This window comes from Arvicanthis niloticus, chromosome 25 (genome assembly GCF_011762505.2).
Source record: "Arvicanthis niloticus isolate mArvNil1 chromosome 25, mArvNil1.pat.X, whole genome shotgun sequence".
NCBI classification, from domain to species: Eukaryota; Metazoa; Chordata; class Mammalia; order Rodentia; family Muridae; genus Arvicanthis; species Arvicanthis niloticus.
In genome coordinates this window covers 22,337,140-22,356,983 of record NC_133433.1, presented here as the reverse complement: position 1 = coordinate 22,356,983, position 19,844 = coordinate 22,337,140, and the positions used below count along the sequence as shown (strand labels likewise).

The window sequence follows — 19,844 nt, the reverse complement described above, 5'->3', positions numbered from 1 at the left end:
CCAGTGCACTTCTCAATTATGTTCACTACTCTTCTCATTAATGAGACAAAAAGCACCTCAGGATCTAGTGAAAAGGAAAAGGATTTAACATTGACTTATGGTTTCAGAGAGATCCCAGTTCTTCATGCTGGGAAAGGTAGTAATGCAACTGTTTAAACTATCCCAAGTTAGCTCACAAAGAAGTGAGACTCACTATAGCAGTTTTACTTGGATTAAACAATTACTGGGGGGTAGGGGTGGGGGAGGGTGTCACCCCTAATCTACCTTTCTAACTGCTAACCTGGCTACCTTCTTAGCGGCGTACCCCAGATACTTGCCGTTTCTTCTGGACACGTGCTCATGTGCTTCTGGACATGTGCTCTCATGGTGGCTTCCTCCCTCTCCTTCTGGTCTTTTCTCTCTTCTCTCCACTCCCAACCACATACTCAAAACCCACCTATCTGTAATCCCCTCAGTAACTGGCTGTAGCCAATTTTATTTAACCAGTAGTTTTAAATTAAGGAACAAGGTTTGCACAGCAAAAGCTGGTAACTGTGAGAGTTGACTGGTAGGCCTAGACCTTCTGGTGCAGAATTTAATGTCACACAATAGACCAGACGTCAACAAAAGGTAGCACCACCCATAGTTGGAATGTGGAGTTCAGCACTTCTTCACAACACAGCAAGTATGAAACAGAAAGGTCAAGTGAGAACCAGAGGTGGACAGCCTACAGAGTCCCACCTCTAGGGAACTGCTTCCGACAGTCACACCTCCAATTGCTGAAGGCTCCACACCCCCCTAAATCAATGGCTCTAGCTGAAGGCCAAGCATTCAAACATGAGTTTGTAGGGGGATATTTCAGATCAAACCACAAGCCCATGGTAAGCTCAGATACAATAAAGGTTGATATTATTCTCTAGTGGGGCCCATTTGTTTTGGGTTAGGTTTATTAAAGTTTAATTTATAGCAATAATACTATTCTTTGATATACAGTCATATGAACATTGACAACTGCACAGCCATGTCATCACTACCTTTAGCATGACACCGAGTGGTTCTGTCACTGAGAAAAACTCTTTCATCCCTCTGTGTTTAATCTCTCTTTTCATTTCTAGTCCTGGCCTACTGACCTGAATTTTGTCTTGATATCATTGTCATTTTACAATAGCTTTCTCTGACTTACCACAGTCATTTTCTGTCTTATCTATGCTGTTTAGTCATTAGTGACATTCCACTGTGTGCATTCTGGTTTGCTTTCTATTGCTTCGATAAACACCAGACCAAACACAATTTAGGGAGGGAAGGGTTTATTTGTCTTACACAGTCCATCTGTGAGGGAAGGCAGCAAATCTGGAGACAGAAACTAATGAAGAATTCATGGAGGAGTGCTGCTTACTGGCTTGCTCTTCATGGTTCCCTCAACCTGCTTTTTAAAATACAAGACAGGACCACATGCGTAAGGATAACACTGCCCACAGTGGTCTAGCCCAGGTCAATAGTTAATCAAGAAAATACCTTACAGACTTTGTCTACAGGTCATGATAGAAGTATTTTCTCTATTGAAATGCTCTCTTCCCAGATGAATCTAGCTTGTGACAAGTTAACAGAAATCTAACTGCACAGTGTGGATGCTAACATTTATTTAATCATTTTCCATTTGATGTATTATTTGCATGCTTCCCAATCTGGGCAGCTGTTCATGAAACTTCTAGAAACAGGCTTTTGTGTTCATAAGTTTTCATTTCTTTTTTCACGCATAAACTTAGAAGAAGCAGGTTTTTTGAGTCACATGGTAAAGTGTTGTTAATTTCCTAACGGTTTTCCAACATGGCCGTTGTCTGTGAGGCGTTCTCATGAATGATGGATGAGACTTCCAATCACTGCATGTCTTCTTCCGTACCTGCTTGTCTGGTTTTTAAATCTTTAGCCATCCTGATGGTATGTGTTTAGGAGGGGTGGGAAGTGGATAAAGAGGTGAATCATTGTTAAGTTTCGCTGGTAATTCCTGTGGCTCCTTTCTATCCTGTCAGAGAAAAGGTACATTATGATCTCATGCTGTACTATGAAGCCCTGGGGTTAGCTTAGCTAGATAGACTGTGTTCCTGGGTTTTGTGCCTCTTGTGACAGCTGCTAGTTGTCCAGGCTACCTGTGTCTTAGCTCTTTTTCCTATGGACAATAGTTTTTTTCTGAAATTTTTTATTATTATCTTTAATCTTTCCTCACAGTCCAGTTGCTATCTGCCTTCCGTTCCCCCATCCCATTCCTCCTCCCCAGTCTCCAAGAAGATGTCCTCACACCCACCCAATCTTCCCCACAACTCCCCAGGCTTGTCCACATCCTGGGGCCTCAAGTCTTTCTAGGGTTAGGTGCATCTTCTCTTACTGAGGCCAGACCAGGCAGTCCTCTGCTATATATGTGTTGGGGGCCTCGGACGAGCCAGTGTATGTTGCTTGGTTGGTGGCTCAGTGTCGGAGAGATTGTGGGGGTCCAGGTTTGTTGAGACTGCTGGTCTTTCCATGGGGTCCCCCCTCCCTGTGGACAGTATTAGAAGTTTTGTTTTTGTTTGCTTTTTTTTTTTTTTTTTTTTTTTGTCAAACACTTGAGCCATGTCTTCATTAGTATTCTTATATCTTCTTTCCCTTTTAGAATTTGACATGTAAATATTATCTGATGCCTGAGCTCATCTCTCAGTTGATTCTAAGCTAGAATAGGCAGTTTTTAGTCTATCCAGGATGCTGTAACAGAATATACAGACCAAACGGCTTATAAACAAATACAATTTGTGAATTTATTTCTCACAACTCTGGAGACGAGAAAGTCAAGGGGACTGGAGATCCAGAGTTTGGTCCAACAATGTTTGTGTCCTGTACATGTAAGAAAAGCAAGAGAGCTCTCTTTGGGTTCCTTTTAGACAAACACTAATACCAACCTCCAGGGCCCCACCCCTCATGACCCGTTCTGGTTAGTTGTCAATTCAACACAAACCTAGATATATCTGGGAAGAGGGAATCTTAATCCAGGAATTACCTCCATTAAGTTTGCTCCATCAGCTTTTGGACATGTCATCAAGGCTATTTTCTTGATTTTTAATTGATATACAAGGGACCAGCCCCTGTGGGCAGTACTGCCCCCTGGCAGGTGGTCCTGGGTAGTATTAGAAAGCAAAGTGAGTAAGCCAGTAAGGTGCTCTTCTATAGTCTCTGCTTCAGCTCCCATTTCCAGGTTCTGTTTGAGTTCCTTCCCTGATTTCCTTCAATGCAACTATGGAGTGCTATCGGGATGTATAAGCCAAACAAGTGGCTTTTGCCATGGTCTTAACCATAGAGACAGAAAGCAAACTCCTACTGCCTCATACTAGCAGTTAGGATTCTAAATGGATTCCAGGAACACTGGCACGACTGGAAGCCCACCTGCCTCTAGGGTGGGTTTAGACCAGGTAAGCAGCAGGCAAGCTTCTACTCTGAAGACAACCCTAGACCCACTTGGATCCATCATTGCCTTCATGTCAGTAGACCTTGTCTGAGAATAAAGATAATTTGATGAAGTCTGAGCTCAGAGATGAGGTTTGGAGGTAGAGGCAACAGGGTGAGACGTTCAAGATCATCCTTGATCATGTAGTTAATTGGAGACTAGCCTGGAGTACACGAGACTTTGTCTTGGGATGAATGAATGAATGAATGAGTGAATAAATGAGTGAATGAGGAAAATACTTCCATCACTAGGTTCTGTTCCCTGTGGAAACAGGTGTTAACTCATTCCATCTTTATGACTCCATCTAGGTACACATTCAGCTTAGCATCCCTTCGTACAGATAAATGGCTGAGGGACAAAGAGAGTAAGTGGCCAGCTCATGATCACAATGAGTAAACTGAAGATGTCACCAGGCTGAGGGGATCAGAGCACCCGCAGCATCCTCCCTTCTTTCCTCTTCCTATCTCTTTCTTAGAACCCTCTGAGATGACTTTTGTTCCTTTGTTTTCCTTTGTTTATTGGTCCTGATGATTGGGACAACGCTCAGCTCTTATTGCCCTTCCTTCTGGAGAACCCACTCTTCCGGTTGCTTAGGTTAGCTACCTGGTTTCTACTCACGGCTCTCTGACCTTTACGTCAGTAACACTCACGCGTACAATTGTCCTTTCTCAGTTACATGCTCTTATTCTCTTCTGAAGTAGAAGCCCTGTGAGACAGGAGGGGGCTAGTCTTCGTGGCTAGCATGTGTTTTTCAACACTGATCTCTCAAGTAATTGGCAAGTGAAGAAAATGATATATGAAGCCTTGGCTCTCAGTCTACCCTTAAAAATATCTCCAGTCTTCCCTCACAGCAACACGCAGTGCTTGCTCCTGCCGGGCTCCGTTCCAGTTGGCAGACCTTTGTAAATCGAAAGTAATATGATAATAGAGTCACCTTTGTTTAGGGTAATATTTCTTTCCTATTATGGCCAGTCCAGTCCCAAGACATTTCCTGATGTACTCGAGTGACATCAGTGCCAGGACGTCACCTATTTCCTCTTATGCCATATTTGTTCTTTTGCTGTGTCATTAGAGTTCTGTAAAAATAGCTGACCAACCAACAGCAGTACATATAGTTCCTTGTGCTGCCTGGCAGCAGTCTTCTGTCCACCCTATGGGGAGGCCCGCAGCTGCTCCCGGACATTCCAAGGGATGCATGCTCTCATCTTCTGGGAACAGAAGGGGCATTTGTTCCCTGAGCCCACTCTGGAGGGACAGCTGAGTCCCCAGTCCAGCCAGGTCAGCCTGTCCCTGAGCATCAGGGTCTAGTTTCACACAAGTGATTGAGCTTCATTGACAGGTGTGAAGTATGTTCTTTCTAACCCCACTAGATTCACTTCTGCCTGTATGAGTGAGACAAACTCACTTGGGAGCCCAATTAGCATACCGCGTGCGTGTGTGCGTGTGCGTGTGCGTCTGTGTGTGTGTGTAGAAAGACAGATGTGTTTCTGTGAGAAAGTGGTGTGAAAGGGACTCAGATGCAGAGAGTCAGAGATGGAAACAGAATCTCTAAGGGGAGGGGAGAGGCAGAGAAACAGACAGAAGGCAGCAGAGGAGGAGAGAGGCAGAAAGCTGTGGCCAGAGAGATAGTCAGATAAGAGAGCTGGGAGTGTATCCACATGGGCACCGCTGGTGGCCTTTTAGGTGGGTTAAGTGCACACAAATGGAAAATGGGGTAGGGTAGAATGTCAGCCCCATCTGGAGGACCATGTGTGAGGTAAGGACAAAATGAGCAGCTGTATAGTTGTTAATGTATTCCCAGGGGCTGGCAGAGGCTGGGGGATTCTGAAAGGGAGAAGGACTAAGTCAGATGAGACTGGAAGGTTTGCGTTTCTGTGGCAGGAGGCATTAGCCTCAGCCCCAGTCAGCTCTCTTGCACACATATGAGGCTGGGGGACATACTAAAAGAAGCCTATCAGGATGCTGGGCCTGGAGTGCTCCAGATAGGGGAACTAAGTCTACGTGGAAGAAAATAATTTTTTGGGATGCTTTGAGGGGACTCTAGCATAGAGGGAAACAGAAAGCCTAGGCAGCACTCAAATAAAGTCTTTTGGGACTTTCTACTGGCTTCTGAACACACTGAGTGAGGACAGGTATCACATCTGCCCATCCCTTGTGCTTCATGGATTACCTCTTTGGCTGGAAACATTATCACCTCCATTGTGGGGCTGGAGATGTGATGCACAGAGAAGTTAAACAACATCCAGAACACCATGCCACCTGTAAAAGGCAGAAGTGGGCTTTGAGCCCGGAAGGGTCCAAACTCAGTGCTGATACCGGAAGTGTGGTCCTGTGAGCCACAGCTGAGCTCTCGAGGCAGCCTCTGTTCTATTTCTTCTTCTTCTTGAGACAGTGTTTTACTATGTCGTCCTGGCTGTCCTGGAACTCGATCAACAGACCAGGCTCATCTCCAACTCAGCTATTCTCCTGCCTCTGTTTCTCCAATGCTGGCATTATTTAGTTATTTGATTAAGTTCTTTCCAGGGAGGATAGAGGAGGGTACGGAAGATAAGGAAGAACTGATTTCCTGTTCTGGTTCTGCCATTTCTACCTCCAAGATTGTGAAGTAGGCTGTCTGTGCTTCAGTCAGGAGCAATAACCAAGTGAATGGACCCTGGCACCACACTATCTGCCCCTCCATGACACTGACTACTACCAGCTGGGTGCCCTTGTCCTTTATGTAGATGGGGTCAGCCCTACATTCTTCCTGGTATAAGGAGCACAGAGTAGGGCTTTCTCCATGAGGCTGTGAGAGTGACCTGGTATATGTCTTTATCATTTCTGGCATGAAGTAAGCTGCCAATATGTGTCACCTGTAGTTTTCATCTGTGTGATGGTACCATTTTATTTTACACAGCATCCTCTTTACATGTGCACAGGGGATACAATGTTCGAGAAGCCCCCCCCCCAAACCCCGTGATATCCAAATCCTCTTACATAAGAAGGGCAGCACATTTGCATCTAACCTGCACTCCCTTGCTTAACACATGTAGATTATTTTTAATACTGAATACAACTTAAGCCTATGTAAATATTTATTTATTTTTTTTACATAATGCATTATCCAGGGGTTGTGACAAGAACAAAAAGCCTGTATATATTCAGTACGGATGCAATTTTAAAAAAGTGTTTTCTACCCATCTGTTTTTTTTTTTTCCCTGAGATGATATCTTGCGATGTCACTTGGTCTGTCCTTGAGCACGGCCTCCAAGTCCTCAGTGCCACCTCACTCTCCTGTGGAACTCACATCTGACTGTATGTAGGGTAGGCGTGGCGTGGGGTCCTGACTATGAGGCTGGCTGGCTAGCTCTGCGGCACTGTCAGGTATTAGATATTTCTGTTGTCATTAAACAGTGTTGGGGTCCTGTAAGGCACGTGAGAAAGGACAGTCTTAGCAGACAGTTGGCAAGTGCTAGAGAAGGCAGGGCTATGCCGATATGGAACTGGAATATTTGTTTGAACGTGGAGAGCCCACGAAAGAATTCCCACGCTACGGTCCAGAAAACAGCAGAGGAAGGGATGAGGGATGACTTAGGAAACACTAGTATTTGAAAAGTGTGTGAACCGTATTCACCGAGCGCATGCCACTTCTTTACCACAGGCCAGATAATTTACTCAGTACAGGAATATGGACACAAATAAGACATTGGCGTGGTACCCAAGGAGATGTTTCAAAGATGGGACTTCTACTGTAGCAAGGAGAATTTGGGAGGGCAATTCAAGAGGACACAATAGAATGGGCAAGGTCAGAAACGGGAAGAGAAGCTGTAGAAAACCTTTCAGGATCCACAGTGGCTGACGGTGCAGCCTGCAGAATAAGGGGAAGTGATTGCAGAAAGGTGTTTGTCGCTATCTTGGGCAGTCTTGAGTAACTCTCTGTCATTCTCTGAAAGGTAACGAGGCACTGTGAAAGGGTAATCAAAAGCCTGCAGCCACATAATGGCCACTCAGGACTGTGAATTCATAAGGGCTGTACTTACTAACATAGAGATCTAATCTTTAAATATATTTAAAAATGATTTATTTAGTTTTATTTCATGTGCATTGGTGTTTTGCTGGAATGTGTATCTGTGAGAAGGTGTCAGATCCCCTGGAGCTGCAGTTATAGACAGGAGTGAGCTGCCATGTTGGTGCTGGGAATTGAACCTGGGTCCTCTGGAAGAACAGCCAGTGCTCTTAGTCACTGAGCCAAAAGATCACATCTAGAATATAGATGATAATCTAGGCCAGAAAAGAGCCTCTCAAAACTTTTCCAAGGCTGTCCACAGGAGGCCTACATGCTGCTGCGTGTATCACCGCATGTCTCCAGTGACCCCTGAGAAGTTCCAGCACATTTTTCGAATACTCAACACCAACATCGACAGGCTGCACAAAATAACCTTTGCCACCACTGCCATTAAAGGTGTGGAGCAGAGATATGCTCACGTGATGTCGAGGAAGGCAGACACTGACCTCATCAAGATGGCTGGAGAACTCATGGATGAAAAAGTGGAACATGGCCGGGTGGTGGTGGCGCACACCTTTAATCCCAGCGCTTGGGAGGCAGAGGCAGGCGGATTTCTGAGTTCGAGGCCAGCCTGGTCTACAGAGTGAGTTCCAGGATAGCCACGGCTATACAGAGAAACCCTGTCTAAAAAAAAAAAAAAAAGAAAGAAAGAAAGAAAGAAAGAAAAGAAAAAAAAAAGAAAAGAAAAGAAAAAGAAAAAGTGGAACATGTGACCACCATCATGCAGAATCATGATGTACAAGAATCCATGACAGTACAAAAATCCAGACTGGTTCTTGAACAGGCAGAAGAATGTGAAGGACGGAATAGTACAGCCAGGTTCTGGCCAACGGTCCAGACAACAGTCTATGCAAAGACCTTTAGTGGCCAAAGAAGACGAGAGTCCACCGGGGGCTGCACCACTTTTGGAGCCTTTGTGTCTAAAGTCAACACAACAAGACCAGTGGTCACTGGGGCCACACTGTGGGTCTCCAAGAAGAAATGAGCTTCTGGGCCTTTGCTGTTAATAGTTTGTATACATATGGGGGATACTTTCCATGGCAAGAAAATATATACTCTTTTTTACACTAATAGTAATCAATTGCATGAAGTGAGCAACTTGAACTTTTCATGGGCTCAGCCTATAAAGGAGAACGCTGGCAGTAAACTGTAAATTAAAGTCAGTTCTACACCTGAGGTATTTATATATGTCATTACTTTTCAGTATCAAGATCTAATGTGTCACCATATACTATTCTAGAATAAATGTATATGGCAAGGTAATTGTTCAGGAATGAAAAGGTGTGCCAACAGAACTCTTGTAAGCTTCATCTCATGACATTTGGAGCTCTTGTTTTTGCAATGTTTCACTGTGATAAAAGAGGCAGATTAAAATCATTGCAAATCAAAGCGATTCTTTCAGCCTACGAAATGAATGCTACCTTGCCTTTTCTTCATTTCCCACACATGTGCATAGATCTGTCAACCTAACTGAGCAGTCTTCTAAGAGTAATGCTGCATTCAAAGCTATGAACACCCATGGACCACCAAATTGCTTTGCCCTGGTTTCTGCAGTTCACATCCCCATGCCCTTCCCTTCACCCTCTCAGGAGCACACCCTTCCCTGAAGGTTTAGAGCGAGTTTAAGGAGATGGAGAAACTTTAACACAAAACAACACTGCCAAACGGAGTCGTTCTTCTGAGCAGTCACTGGCTGCATTCAGCTCCTTACTTTGCCCTGTGTATCTGAGATTAAAAGCTATTTGGCCAGTCCTTGGAGAAGTATGCTTTCCCAAGGACCTGAGTATCTCTTCAGTGGGTCCAAGTATTCAAGCATGTATTCTGCTGGGGTAGAGGATTCCTTTGCCTTTGGTGGGGTTAAAAAGCAAGATCTAAGTGGGCTGGTGGTGGTGCATGGCTTTAATCCCAGCTCCTGGGAGGCAGAGGCAGGTGATCTCTGAGTTTGAGCCCACTCTGGTCTACAGAGTGAGTTCCAGGACAGCCAAGGCCACACAGAGAAACTCAGTCTCAGAAAACAAACTGGCAGCCAACCAACCTACCTACCAACCAACCTACCAACATACCAACCAACCTACCAACCTACCAACCTACCTACCAACCTACCAACCAACCTACCAACCAACCTACCAACCTACCAACCAACCTACCAACCTACCAACTTACCAACCAACCTACCAACCTACCAACCAACCTACCAACCTACCAACCAACCTACCAACCTACCAACCAACCTACCAACCTACCTACCAACCTACCAACCTACCTACCAACCTACCAACCAACCTACCAACCTACCAACCAACCAACCAACCAACCAACCAACCAACCAACCAGAAAATACAGGAACTAGAGAGTGCCTAGCAGAGGGAGGATGGTACCCTACTGTCTGACACTGCTTATTTATTATCGAAACTGTCATTTACAGATATCCACACAGTTGTACAGAGGTTGGTGCACATCTGATTGGCTGCCAGCTCTGTCCTATGGGATTGCCAGACATACTCAGATTTGTTTGCAAGACACATCAGGTCTGCCTGTGTTTAGGCTGCTAACCACAACTGTCAAAGTCTACAAAAGAAACAAAACCTTCAGGCAAGCAGAGTCTCGGTTCAGTGCACGTTTTGTTTTCTGCTATGTTTATTTCAAGTTAATATCACAGATCAAGGCCACAGCTAAATAGCACATCTGCCTGAGGTTTGCACAGCAATTCACAATATGTTTTTATTCCTTTAATTATGGCTTAGGCTCCTTTTGACACTTTCTCAAGTAACAGGTGGTTTTCTGACCATGATAAATGCTAAATGCTGTGGAGGGTAAGGCAGTTAGGCATTGTTTTCTTAGCTGTGGTTACACCTAGGCCCCAGGCAGCTTCTGATTTAGCAGTTTGCAATAGATTGGAATTCCTGGGGGACTTTACTTAACCCTTAGTTCCCTAAAACCTGTTTTCAATGCACTGTTGGGTGGGGCATCTCATTATACCCAGCTGCTTGGCAGATGTACTTTTTGTATCCTGGAAGGTGGAAGTGGGGTTGAGGGTAGGTCAAAAAGTTAATATGTCAACGCTCTGAAGGGTGATGGGAGGAGAAACTTGGTAATATTAAAGGTGATTTGAATTTAGAATTTTTTTTTTGAAGAATAAAAGCATTCTTTTATATATCTGCAGTAGATGATAACAATTAAATAAGTCACACATGAATCACTGGGATTGGAATGAGGGCAAAGATCTATTAGATCACACAGCCAGCTCCCTAGAGACCGCAGACTTATTCTCTACAGTGTGCTCAGGGTGCTTTGTACAGTCTTTGAAAGACTTGAGCAATTGGGGCCTTCGATTATTTCCCGAGGGAAAGGCTTTCTTTTATAAAGGGCCTCAGTGTTTTCCTCCTTCATCTGAGCTTTCCACAAAAAAAAAAAAAAAAAAAAAAAAAAAAGAGAAAAGAAAAGAAAAAAAAAAAGCTTATTTACACGGTGCACACAAAATCATTTGCAATGATGAAAGAAACTACGTGTACTGATTTTCCAGAAAACAATATGCCCTTGGCTGCCTTCTGTGTGCTCCCATTTCTGATTTTTGCACCCGGTTTTCCATAGTCCTTGGAGAAGGACTTGTCATGGATGTGTCCTTTAGAGGACCTTCCTAGTGAATCCCACTACCGCTGCTCACGTGAGACTCTGCACTTCTTCATTTGAAACTGGGGAGAGAGCTCTGCTCAGATGGTCCATGTCTTTGGGATAAAGAACACTCTGTGACCCAGGACACATGAAGTACTTAGCATTCCTTTCTCTTTGGAACAGACTTGTCTATTCTGTGCTCTTTGCATCAGAGAGGCTGATCATTAAGGGCACATGAAGGGGGTCTGGGACAGACCAAATACCAGGCAGGAACTGGAGGCCAGTGAGGACAGAAGGATCCACAGATCTTTCTGTGGAGTTGCTATCCTTTGTTGACACAAAGGACTTTTCACTTCCAGTAGGTCAGAGTTTATGAGATCTCTTTTTCTCTCCTCTTTCAGATTTTATGGTTTGAAGAGGCTGGTTATAGACCCTGGAAGTGATTATGAGAGGGGATTATGAATAACAGAATTTTATGGAAATGGTGATTGTCATTCGCAGACCTCAGATCTATCCCCTACAGTTGGAGAGCAGTGGACTCAATGCTCCCGGCAACAAGGAAGGAAGAACAAACAAGTTTATAGCTTGGGAAGACTTCAGAAAGACGTGACATGGCAGCAGCAGCTGTAGCGATGATTTTGACATTGAAGGATTGGGTTAACGGGTATGACATAGGAAGAAGGAAGCACAGCATGAGTGTAGGGCCATGGGACCTCAGAGAGCCTGGGGTTGGAACCGCCTAAGAAAGTTGAACTTGAAGGATAGATTCAAGGGAAGGAAAACAAGACAGAAATAGAACAGGTAAAGGCAGTGGTGGGAAGCAGCTTGAGGATGGCAGGGAGTGGGAGAAGGCTGCTGGGGAGGGGCCACAGAAGGCTAGTGCCTTGGAAACCTTGTCTGGTTGCTAGCTTTGACTCTCCAGAGAGGGTCACTATCCTCATTTTCCTGACAAACTCACCACGGCTCAGAGAAAAGTGGTGTCTTCTCCTGATCATGTAGCCAACAAGAGAGCTAGGATTTCAATCTCTTCAAGCCCTTTGGAAGAGAAAGGGATGCTGGAAGCTGATAGCTGTAGGAGCTGCGTAACTCTGGAAGCCGAGGCTCTACCAGGGACCAGAACCTCTGTTTTCCATCAGTATGGGATAAAGACAGGGCAAGTGTAGTGCCTCAGTTTACTGAAAAGAAGAAAACGGCTCCCTTAGAATCCATCAGCTCTTAAAAGTCTTAAAATAAATCATATTGCATTGACTTAGTGCCTCCTCAGTCTCATCATTCCTACCTCTGCTGAGCCAGCCAGGCCTGCGGGTACCAGGCTCAGCTCCTGGCCATGGGCAAGGCAAATATGTAGCTTTGTGGTCATGGCCTTCCAGCAGGCATGCGAAATATGGGAAACATGAGAACATTTTATACCTAGAACGGGGAGGAGGGACGGGAAAGGCAAAGTAGTAGCAGACACACTGGGGACATGTATCAAATGTGGTTATTTCTTCCACTGGTGTGATGGCTGTGCCTCTTCTCTCAGGCCTTAGTCACTCAGAATGTTATTTCTGTCACATCTACTCAACCCCACCATTACAGGGCCAGAACAGCCATCTTGGAGGAAATATGCATAGGTCCCAAAAGGTATTGTGGCCCCATCTTAGCCCTTCCAGACACTACAATAAAGACAGTGAACTGGTGGTCTGTAAATAGCAGGTTTTTTTTCTTTTCTCATCTAGCACAAAGCCTAGTTCATTAAAAAAAAAAAGTGCTGAAGGTTTCATATAATGTACATAGCCGTGTGCTAAAAACAAAATAAGGAGCTGGCAGACTTGGTTTCTGCTGGGTGTTCACTACTCTGTCCATAGATCGTGCTGTGGAAAGGACATGGCATCTCCCTTGAACCTTTTTTATGAGGGCACTAATCCCTTTTTAGGAGGCCTCTACCATCACACACTAATCTCGCCTCAGTGTTCCTACCTCCGACTCCAGAGCACTGGTGACCAGGTTTCAACATGTAAAATTTGGGGATGATACGAACATCCAGACCATAGCATGACTGGAACTTGAGTTTCATGTAATTCTCGCTTGCTTCACAATATTCCTAGAATTTTTCTCAATCATTAACAAAGTCTGGAAAGCCATCTTGGAGCCAAGCCGCACCGATACAGGTAGTGACTTGTAATTGACACAGGCAATAGGTTTGTGACCTCTGATCTGGCTATGAACAAGTTGCTTCTAATCAGAAATTCCTTGGATCATGGGTCTCATTCAGTTTGTTTTGGTTTTATAATGTAGTGGTGAGAAGTAAGTCTCTTCCCCCTGCCCCTGTTTACTGGTGGCATCTATTTTATAGTCTCCAGCTATGTATGCGCTTTACTTTAGGACAGGTTACATCTTGGCAAACCCTTGGCGAAGCTGAATACATCTTAAGTTGCAAGCACATAACTGTGTACCCAACACTCTGGCTCGGTATACCCTGTCTTAGTTAGGCTTATCACATTTACATTGACTTGTGGTTGGGCAAACTCAGCCAGCACAAAGTCTAGTTTCTAAAAGAAGTGCTGGAGGTTTCATATAATGTATGTAGTAGTGTACAGAAACAAAACAGAGTGTGGAATTGGACAGCACACAGGAATTTTAAACACTGGAAATCAAACAGGGCTACTCCGAGAATGCTCGAATCTTCGATGTGAGTGTTTGATGATGTGATACGGTAAAAGAGTGGTCAGATGAGTACCTCTGTAGTAAATGGCTCTTTCCCTTTCTCTGTTTCCCTAGGCTGTGCTTGGAAGTTGCCCTCAGCAGTGCTGAGGCCTGCCCTTGATGGAGGTGAGGGGGAAGCTTCACTTCACATTTGAGACAAAGTAAAACTGCAGGCAACTTGGTTATGGCCTCTTTTGTTTTTGGTGAGGGTTGTCTAAAGAGAAATCATGAGGCATCTGACAGCCATGATACCAGTAGCTCCTATCAAGAAAACCTTAGGCTGCCCACTGGAATCAAAGGATGCAACAAGCCTGTTTCCAAGTCTCTATGGAGAGCTCACAGAAGACCTGCACAGCTCTGCTCTTGTTCCTATTGAAGGTGTTGGAACATTTATCTGACTGGTACTCTCATCTGAAAAAAAAAAAAAAAAAAAAAAAAACAGATAAAGTTACTGTGGGCAGTGAGGAGGAAGAATCTACAATTCCTTCTACATTGCAAAATCATAATGTAATATCTTAGCTTCCTTCCTTTTTCCCTCCCTCCCTCCCTTCTTTCCTTCCTTTCTCTCTTCTTTCTTGTGTAATGTGCTGTGTATACATATGTTTTCTCTCGTCTATTTATGCTTGTCGGGAGGCCAGCAGAAGATGTTGAGTGTAATTCTGTATCACTTATTCCTTTGCGATGGAGTCTTAGATAGCATTATTATTGCTGCAATGAAACACCATGACCAAAAAGCAAGTTGAAAAGGAAAGGGTTTATTTATTTATTTATTTATACTTTCATATCATTGTTTGTAATTAAAGGAAGTCAGGACAGGAACTCAAACAGGGCAGGAACCTGGAGGCAGGAGCTGATTCAGAGGCCATGGAGGAGTGCCGCTTTCCTGGCCTGCTTCTCCTGGCTTGCTCAGCTTGCTTTCTTAAACAACCCAGGAGCCCTACAGTGGACTGGGCCCTCCCCTATTAATCATTAATTAAGAAAATGCCTCACCAGGAGCCTGCCCTCATGGCATGGGTGAGGGAGAGAAGGTCCCGACACTTGATGGTTGCTGCAGACAGGTGTGCTGGACCTGTCCCTCACCTGGGCAAAGCAGGAGAGCTGGCCTTGGTGGTGTGGGTGCAGGAGAGCTATCAGCTGACCAACTCAGCTACTACCCAGACCCAGTTCCAGAAGTTTGAGTTAGTCCATCCCAACATCTACCACAACTATGAACTGTTGGAGGCAGGAAGAGGCCAGTCCTGCAGCAGATCCAACGCTGAAGGATCTCCATGACACAGGACAACAACAAGGTATCTGAGAAGGGTCCCCGTGAAGATCCAATATTTCTGGTGTAGCAGAAGCAAGAGGCCTTGAACTAGACCAATGCAATAACTCATTGCAATGAACATTTGCAAGTGAAGCTGTTTGGATGAAAGGCTATACTGTGGGACACACACACACACACACACACACACACACACACACGGAGAGAAAAGGAAAGGAAAAAGAAAAAGAAGAAAGAGAAAAAGAAAAAGGAAGAAAATGCCTGTATCTATGGAGGCATCCTCTTAGTTGAGGTTTTTTCCTTTCAGATAACTCTAGTTTGTGTATCAAGTTGATGTAAGACCAGCCAGCATAGATGGTTTCTCACTGACCGGGAAGTATAATGGCTGGGCCTTAAGCCTCCATGGTTGTCTAGTGCTACTGTTCTGAGCATAGCTGGTCACATCTGACTTTCTACATGGATACAGAGTAACTTAGAAATCATTTAATGTGGGATTCATGGTGCTATAGGGCCTCAAGTATTCAAACATATAAATCTATGGGGCCTGTTCTCAGCTGGCATAGACAGCATTTTAACTGATTTTAAGTATATAATTCATTTGTGTTAAGTATATACACAGCATACACAGTCATTTTGTGTTCTATTATTTAATAATTCTGTTTGAAGACCTTGCAGGTTTAAATTATGGTTATTTCTTTTGATTCCTGGATATGGTTGTTGCTACTTAGGGTTTTAGTCATTTTATTTTTTTTGTGTGTATGCATGTTCCTGTGTGTGTATGTGTGTGTGTGTGATGATCCAAGGTCTGTGTCAGGTGTCTTCCTTAGTCACTCACCATCTTCTATATTGCTCCAGGTCTGCAAGTTGCACCCAGAGCTAGCCAATTTGTCTAGTCTAGCTGGCCAGCTTGCTCTGGGATCTGTTGATTCCCATACTCTAGGATTACAGGTGAGCTTTGATGCCCAGCCAGTGTTTATGAGGATCCTTGGGATATGAACTCCTATTTCATTTACCTGCTGAGCCATCTTCCCAAGTGTGTATCTTTTTTATAGTTAATGGAACCCAATGTGTGGAAATCATGGGTAGTAAAAGCTTTTTTTTGTTTTTTGATTTTTTTTTTTTTTTTTTTTTTATATTCCCATGTCCTCCTATATGACATTTGTTTTTTTCTTTTTGGGGGTGTTTAATTAAGATTATATGAAAGTTAAAAGCAGGCCTGTGATTGTCATTTCCCAGGAGCCATTACCACTATTTTTGTTGTTGATAATAATAATAAGTATTATTATTATTTTATTAATTTTTTTATCCAAAGCTACTGTAGAGCCAGATATCAGCAGGTATTTTTCTGTAGTTTATCCTCTGTGGGAAGAGTGAACCTTTTAGTTACTTTTGTGTCACTGCCATCGAATCATGTGACATAGACAGCTTCAGGGAGGGAAGGCTTTTTTAGAGTCATGGTGTACGGGCATTTCATCTTCCCTGGCAGGGAATGCAAAGCAGAGTTCCTTCCTGGCAGTGGGAATGGAGGTGAGTGGCTGATCAGTAAACATCTACATCCATTAGACGGGCCACATCACCTAAAGGGCTTCAGCCTTCTAACATAGAGCCCCTAGTTGGAAAAATGGGGATCCCTAACCTGGTCCTGAGGGGCTCATTTCAGAATCACACCACGACAGAGCCTGTTTCCAGGTTTAAGTTTTATGTTAATCTTAGGTGCATCCTTTGCCCTGTGCAGGCTCCAAAGACCACATTTCTTTGAACAACCATGGAAAATGTTCTTAAGGGTCAGCTAGTATATACTTGCAGCCTGTAAGCCATATGGTGTCAGCTGCACCTGCAGAGCCCTATTGTTGGAACACAAAGCAGCCACCAACCATATGTAGCTGAAAGGGCGTGGCTGTGTGCCAATAAAACTTTATTTACAGAAGCAGGTGGTTGGCCTACACTTTGTTTTGCTAACCTTGCTCTAGAGTTCTGGCTTTAACATTTGGTTCCTCAGTACCCCCCACATCCTGACTTTTTTTTTTTAACATGTTAATTCATTTAACTTAGTCACAAATCCAGCATTGCCGTGTTTTGTACAGAGGGGTTTTGGAAATACCTAGGCTTCTATAGAACTAGTAGCAGAATTTAGCAATCTCTTCTCCCACCTTTTAGTTTACATTTTTTACCCAGCTAAACAAACCAAACTTAATACACTAACTAAGTGACGGCCAAGTGTTTTAACTTAGGCATCTCCCATGTCCTTAAATACCACGGCACTAGCTTAGAGCTCCTTTCCCTTCTTAAAACATGTCACCCCCATAGCGCCTTTCGAAGGATGATCCTAAGAGTCTGACTTCTTTTCTCTCAGGTCAGAGGGTAGTGTATCAATGGTTTTTGGCTTACAATGGTTTGACTCATGACTCTCTAGCTTTATAACAGACTGAAAGTATTCCCACAAATCATTCTGTTTCTCACTTTCAGCACAGTCTTCAATAAATTATCCAAGATGTCCAACACCTTGTTATACATAGGATTTGTGTTAGATGAGTTTGACCACCTGTAGATCAAGATAGGTGTTCTGAGCACATTTAAGGCAGGCTGGGTTAAGCTACAGTGTTTTGTAGGTCAGGTGTACCAAATACGTTTTGCCTTGTGATAGTTTCAACTTATGCATAAATCAAGAACCTGCTGTAGAAGAGATCAAGCCAATGTGTGGAGTATGGCCTCCGGCCTTCTTTGAGTTCTTCTAGTTCTTCTAGCTGTGCCTGTTGAACTTTAGTGCCTTGGGGGGGGGGGGGTTGAGATTCACTGGTTGAAAAGACAAAAATAGATAGATAGATAGATAGATAGATAGATAGATAGATAGATAGATAGATACTGCTCTCTTGGACTTCGCATTGTTATAGTAAGATACAAACAAAGCAACAGTGTCAAAAATATGTGCATTTATCAAAATAAGGTCAATACCAAGAAACAGGAGAACTGTGTTGAAAAGTATTGAAGTTGTTTTCAGGTGAATGGGTTGTTTTAGGCACAGTGACAGAGAGTGTTGCTACCTGACTGGGATGGATAGAGCAAGTGGTGAGAAGATCTGAGGCAGGGAAGGGAGATAGTTCTGGTGTTTTCCAGGGGTCAGAAAGAACAAAACTAAGGCTGAAATACAGTGAAAAACTGGAGCAAAAAGGACTGGACAGACAAGGGCCTCAGAAATCTGAGGAGCAGAAGGGCTGGTCAGGACTACAGGGCAAAGCAGGCTTGGGATGTGAGCTGTGTAACAGGTGTGGAAAGCAGTTGATCCCAGTTAGAGCAGGAGGACCCAGGGACCAATAAGACCGTCTAGAATAAGAAAGGGCTTCAGTGGCAACTGCAGAGCCTGCATTAGTCTGCACTGAGTCAGCTGCATATATGTTACTGGCTGTTGGCTTCGTGGGTTTTTTTTGGGGGGGGAGTGACCCCTGACAGTGGGAATAAGGGTGACTCTGACTCTTTTACATGCTCTAGGGATCCTTTTCCTCCCACTGGGTCGCCTTGTCAAGCCTTGATATAAGGGTTTGTGACTCCCCTTATTGTATCTTGTTATGCCATGTTTGGTTATGTCCCTGAGACGCCTGCTCTTTTCTGCAGGTGGGAGCACAGGAGGTGGATCTGGGGGAGGGGGTAGGAAGAAAACTGAGAGGAGTGGACGGAGATGAAGCTGTGGTCAGGATGCCTTGTTTGAGAGAAGAGTAAATAAAAATTAAAATTAAAAAAAGAAAGGGGCTTTAGGACACACATTATGTTTTGGAGAACTTGGGAGAACTTTCTTAAAATGAGGGGCTCAGTTGGTACAGCACTTGCTTCACAATCGAGGACCTATGTTCAATCCCCAGAACTCATGTAAAAAGCCAAGCATTGTGGTGCACACTAACAATCTCATTGCTGGAGAAGCAGAAGCAAGTGGATCCCGGGAGGTCTCAGGATAGGCCAGCCAATCTATCCTAATTGATGAGTTCAAGGTCCCAGTGAGAGACTCAAAACCAAAAAAGCTAACAAAACTCCACTGTGGTCATCTATTGAGAATGATGCCTGGGGTTGACCTGAGGCTTCCACATGTATGCCCACAGACATACATGCATGTCTGTGTATATATGCACCCTCACACATATGAACACATACACCGTCAGGTCTCTTCTACTTACACACAAGAAAATGGAAAGGAAGAAACTGTGGGATGGGGGGGGGGGGGGAGTAAAGACTTTATAAGAAATTCAGAATTTGAATATGATAGTTAAAATGCAGCATGGTTCAGAGTAGAGGATATGATTTCCTGGGGGATGCCTTTGAGCTTGATGCGTGGTGCATAGCTAGGGAAGCAACAACAGTAGCCACACACTGTCGGAGTGTTTCATTGTGTTGTATTGTTTTCTCTTTTGAATTTAACTAAACTGGGAGGCAGGAAGATTGCCATGATCTGGAGGCCTTGACTACAACTAGGTAATACTGTTTTTCACTACCCTCCAAAATGTGTCTTGCTATTTAGATATATGTATGCATTTTGAAATGACCATTGTAATGAGGATAATTTATATATCTGTTGTCTTTGACAGTTACTATAGTGTGTGTGTGTGTGTGTGTGTGTGTGTGATGCAATGACTCTTCCATGAGAACAGTCTCAGTTCTCAGTGTTCGAATTTATACATCAATATTGGTAGAGGTTCCTATGCTTACCTCCCCAGCACCAAGATTACAAATATGTTCCCCATGATTGGCCTTTTGGGGGGGCTGGTGATCATCATCATGCAGTGAATATTTTAACCACCCGA

General features: G+C 43.9%; 1 pseudogene; it reads left to right on the top strand.

The window, feature by feature from the left end:
* The first annotated feature begins 7,789 nt into the window (after positions 1-7,789).
* On the top strand, positions 7,790-11,523 carry LOC143438342 (small ribosomal subunit protein uS13 pseudogene; annotated as a pseudogene).
* Positions 11,524-19,844: the final 8,321 nt, after the last annotated feature.